General features: G+C 43.7%; 1 long non-coding RNA gene across 1 annotated transcript; it reads left to right on the forward strand.

Annotated features, from left to right (window-relative positions):
- The first annotated feature begins 308 nt into the window (after nucleotides 1–308).
- LOC140650164 (uncharacterized) lies at nucleotides 309–4,013 on the forward strand. The gene is made up of 3 exons (XR_012041866.1): nucleotides 309–518; nucleotides 3,078–3,159; nucleotides 3,837–4,013. It is a non-coding gene; the product is annotated as an uncharacterized lncRNA (long non-coding RNA).
- Nucleotides 4,014–4,946: the final 933 nt, after the last annotated feature.

The following is a 4,946-nucleotide window of genomic DNA, read 5'->3' on the forward strand; positions in this document are numbered from 1 at the left end:
TAGTGGTTTAAGTCAAGAACATTGTCTACACCTCTGTAAAGGAAATTAATTTTTTTATATTAACAATGGCAAGGTGTTAGGAAGTACACTAGTTATATAGTCTTTCTCTGACACCCAGAACTGGGATCTTCTAATACAGAGTCCTGTATTAACATAGCAGTTGTTATTAATCCATAGGTGATGTGCCAATAGGTTTGCAGTTAACTCAACATACCTGTTGTCCACTCAGGAAAAGCCCGGAACTTTGCTAAGATGGAAAGAAAATTCTCACACCAAAAGCAGGGAGTCGATATGAAGTGGTGATGGATAAATGGAGGCTGGAAATTAAAAGAGGGTGTCAGCCTTACAAAGAAGTGGTGGGGCAAAAACTCCACAGGCTATGAAAATGAAGCTTGATATACCTCTACACCATGGATGATGGGGTTGCTCCTGACAATGAGGACTGCACTGTTGGCCCATCTAACCCTGGGATCTTGCCTTATTCTCACGTAACAATAGGGGCTTGGCTTCCTGTTCTGGTAAGCTTTCATTTACCTGGGCATGGTAATCAGGAGAACTGGACTATAAATCTGTGAATGTTTCCAGTACAGGGCAGGAACATGGACAGATGTCTATGTGGAAAAATGTTAAGACTGCAAAACTGAGGCACTCAAAATAAGGAATTCCAGGCTTAAATCTGCCTGCACACCCTTAATTCACACCTTGCCAGGTGCAGGTGCACACTGCACCTCATTTGTATTCCAGCTCCCCAAATTCAAAGGACAGTTAAGCGATGCTTAGTTTTTTTGCTGGATCAAAACTTGAGTGTATGAGGTGGAGAGTGTCCCACAGAATCAAAGAATCACAGAATTGTATAGGTTGGAAAAGACCTTTAAGATCATCGAGTCCAACCGTAAACCTAACACTACCAAGACCACCACTAAACCACTGTTAATACAGACCACCCTAAGCGCCTCATCCAAATGTCTTTTAAATACCTCCAGGGATGGCAACTCAACCACTTCCCTGGGCAGCCTGTTCCAATGCTTGACAACCCTTTCAGTGAAGTAAAATTTCCTAATATCCAGTCTAAACCTCCCCTGGCGCAACTTGAGGCCATTTCCTCTCGTCCTATCACTTGTTACCTGGGAGAAGAGACCGACCCCCACCTCTCTACAACCTCCTTTCAGGTAGTTGTAGAGAGCAATAAGGTCTCCCCTCAGCCTCCTTTTCTCCAGGCTAAACAACCCCAGTTCCCTCAGCTGCTCCTCATAAGACTTCTGCTCCAGACCCTTCACCAGCTTCGTTGCCCTTCTCTGGACACGCTCCAGCCCCTCAATGTCCTTCTTGTAGTGAGGGGCCCAAAACTGAACACAGTATTTGAGGTGCGGCCTCACCAGTGCCGAGTACAGGGGGACGATCACTTCCCTAGTCCTGCTGGTCACACTATTCCTGATACAAGCCAGGATACCATTGGCTTTCTTGGCCACCTGGGCACACTGCTGGCTCATATTCAGGCAGCTGTCAACCAACACGCCCAGGTCCTTTTCTGCCAGGCAGCTTGCCAGCCACTCTTCCCCAAGCCTGTAGCGTTGCATGGGGTTGCTGTGGCCCAAGTGCAGGACCTTGCACTTGTCCCCCCTCTCCTCCTTCCCTGAATGCACTTTCCTTCACTGTCCTGGAAGTTTCTGTAGTGTGTCCCCTCCTCTTTACACAGTCTCCCTCTCCCCTTCACCTTCCCTCTGACCCCATGCACTGACTTTTCCAAGGCTGCATGTCTCCCTCCTCTTTATTTCTGCTTATCATTGTAATGTGGAAGCAGGCTGCGTTTGGGTGTAGCACATGTGCTGCGCCCCGGGGCTGCGGCAGGAGGGTGCTGCCACACTTTGAGCTGAGCCCCTGCACCCAAACCACAACCAGCTGTGCCTGCAGGACGTGTGGGAACCCTGTGGGGCCTTCAGCCCTGTAAATGGCTGCATGCTTGAAGTCCACTGTGGCTAATTAAACCCTTTTCCAGCACACCAGAGGAAAAAAACAAGTAATATCTGTCAGCCTCTTGCCACCCAAACTGCAGCATGCGTTAGAAAGTCCAGTGTCGGTCTTGCTTTCCTTGACTTTTCCCCTGTGTAAAACGGGGGTACAGCTGTGCCGGTGTGCTGAAGTCTATAAATGAAAAGTGTTGCATAGGTGTGAGTATTATTAGCTGCTTAGAACTAGGCAGCATTAGAAATGAACCTGAGGCAGACAGTGAGCCACAGCAGTGTCAGTTTAAACCCAGATAGCTGAAGTTTTTGCTGAGAACTACTAAAGTGCAAGGAAAAAATAATTGCTGTAGCATTCCTGTAACTCTGTCAAAGGCTTCTGTCTAGCTGAGTCAAATGCAGCAGAGACAATGGAGGTCCTGCAAAGCTACAAAGATCACTTTTTGGCTCACATTTTTCAACATCGCTTTCAAAAAAATGTCATTTTGAACAGCTGATCTGCCTTCTCCTCCTCTTAGAGCCTTGCAGAGAGATTTCCTGACAGGCTAGTACGTCCTCTCACACTTCTGGCAGCTCTGTGCTCAGTGCAGTCGCCCCACACAGCTGCTTTCCTTGAGTCGAGATGAGAAGGTCAGTTGTGGACACCAGGAAAGCAGAGGGAGGACTTCCCATGAAGAAATAAGCTTAGAATGAACATGTCACCAAAATCTGTCTTAGAACTGCTCACTGAGGAGTGGCCGTATGCAGAGGTGGCTGGCCTGTGATCCCTGCAGTGTTATGGAGGGAAAACCTGTGAGACTAAGCTGGAAAAACCTTTGGGGTTTTCTGGGTGAACTTCTCTGGGCTGAGGAGCACCAGGATGTGTGTGGTTATACACCATATATTGCAACTGCACCCAGCACAGGGAACTGTCTTCTAAGAGGGACAAATGTGGGTTTTTTCCTCCCCTACCTTGCACTGTTACTTTTTGATACAGTCTCCCAACCCCTTTTCCTCTGACTCTGTAACACCTCATAAAACAAAGTGCTTGGTTGACTTGGTGGTTTATAACAATGAAACTGGTATATGTAACTTGGAGATTTTTTTAGAAACGCTGTTTGTTTGTTTGTGTTTCAGTGTTCCACCTGCAGCTTCTGAATCCACAGGCTACCACAGCATTTCCACTGAATTTCAGAGGCTTGGCCCCAAGTGCCAGTGGGTAAGTTGTGCCTAAGCTTTAATTTGAAGATTTTTTTTTACAGTAGTATAAGTAACAGCTATATCAGAAATAATACACTGAATACTTTTCTACAGTACCTAGAGAGGTAATATCGTACCAAAAAGTCTGTACTGATTTTTCCTAAAGAACTTGGAAACAAAACAGTGTGGCCATTGTATTTCAAACATTAGAGCAATTGTTCAGTACATGTGGTGCAACCCTAAATTTCTATGTCAGAACACAGTGCCAACTCTGAGCCTCTGTAAATTACGGTACTGTGGGCATGCGCATGTTTAAACAAGTGCTTTCCTATCTCCAGGTTATATAGTCATATTTATGTATATGGTTTGGAAAAGCCAGACAACACTCTAAAGCGATAAAAGGGAACCTAAAACATGTGCTCATTTTTCACACCATTGTACTTTTAAAACAAAGCAAAACCTGTTATGGGGCTTGGATTTTTCCTCTAAGTACTTTGGCATTTGTTATATATAAATCCTGATTATGTTTATTCTTGTATACTATAAAACCTATAGGTAGAAAAAAGAGACCTAGTAAAACAAATACAGGTAAACAAAGAATAATTAATTGCCTGCAGTTGAAAGTGTTTGGTGCTATAATTTGTGTTACTCCAGTATAGTCATAAACCTGTGACTCTAAACATCTTTAAATTACAGGTTTAGGCGCCAAAATATTAGTGGAACTCCTTTTGGATTCAACAGGCTACCTAGTGGCTTAACCTACTACTGAAGGTCAGGAGAATATAATTCATCTTCCACAATGCCTAGACATCACCAGCTATACTTCTGGAGATATCCTGGAAAATGAAACTGTGAAAACATTCCAAGCGCTTCAGTGGGATTATTGTCTATGACAAGATCCTCTTGGACAATACACAGACCTTTGTGCATGTATTGCCATAATACCCAATAAAAATCAAAGCTCCCCCTCAGGACCGCTCTGCTTGCTGTGCACAGTGTTTCAGATGGGCTGGTAATATGTGGAATCAGCACTATCAGTGACAAAAGCTAGCTCACGGCTTCTCACCCACATTCTCAGTTTAAGCATTCATTGTTCTTTTGAATGCGTTATTTTCTTACTTTTGAAGAAAGGTTTCCCATGTACCATACATAACACCTAGCCCTGGAAGATGCTAATCGCTGTGCTATATTTCCCTGTTTGGACAAAACAGGTTATCCTCTGAGACACTATTTCTATTTTTTTTAAGTCACAAAAGTAAAAATATTTTCTTATTTATTGTTCTTACTGGAATTACCCTGTGGAAACAATTGTTGTACAGAATAGTTAAGACACTGTGCAGGATTAATTGATTACAGGATCAGCCAGTATGCTCAAAGAGCATTAGCTTTTCCCAAGATAAGAATCTTATTACAAATTAGAAGTGGACTGTAACAGGCGGTGCTAGCCCTTGAACCCAGGCTCAGTGTCTACCCCCACACTGCTGCTGATTTCAGTCTAAGCCTTATGCGCTGGAGCGCTATGAAGAATTATCACATGTGAACAACATAATTTCCTAATGCAGATGCAATCAGATAGTATAAGAAAAGAAGAGCATCTCCCTGACTGAAAAACATTAGGAAGACTGGTGGCTACTTTAGAAATAATCAATATGAGAAACCTAAAAGGTAAGCATGTTGTTTTGAGAGACAGACCTAGGAAAACAGCAAGAGGAGTGGGAAAGTGAAGAAAACTGCAGAAGGAAAGGAGGCAAACAGTTTGGTTTGTAACTGCAGAGGGATTTTATTCTTGTTAGTATTAGAGGTTAA

This window comes from Ciconia boyciana, chromosome 3 (genome assembly GCF_034638445.1).
Source record: "Ciconia boyciana chromosome 3, ASM3463844v1, whole genome shotgun sequence".
Classification (NCBI taxonomy): Eukaryota; Metazoa; Chordata; class Aves; order Ciconiiformes; family Ciconiidae; genus Ciconia; species Ciconia boyciana.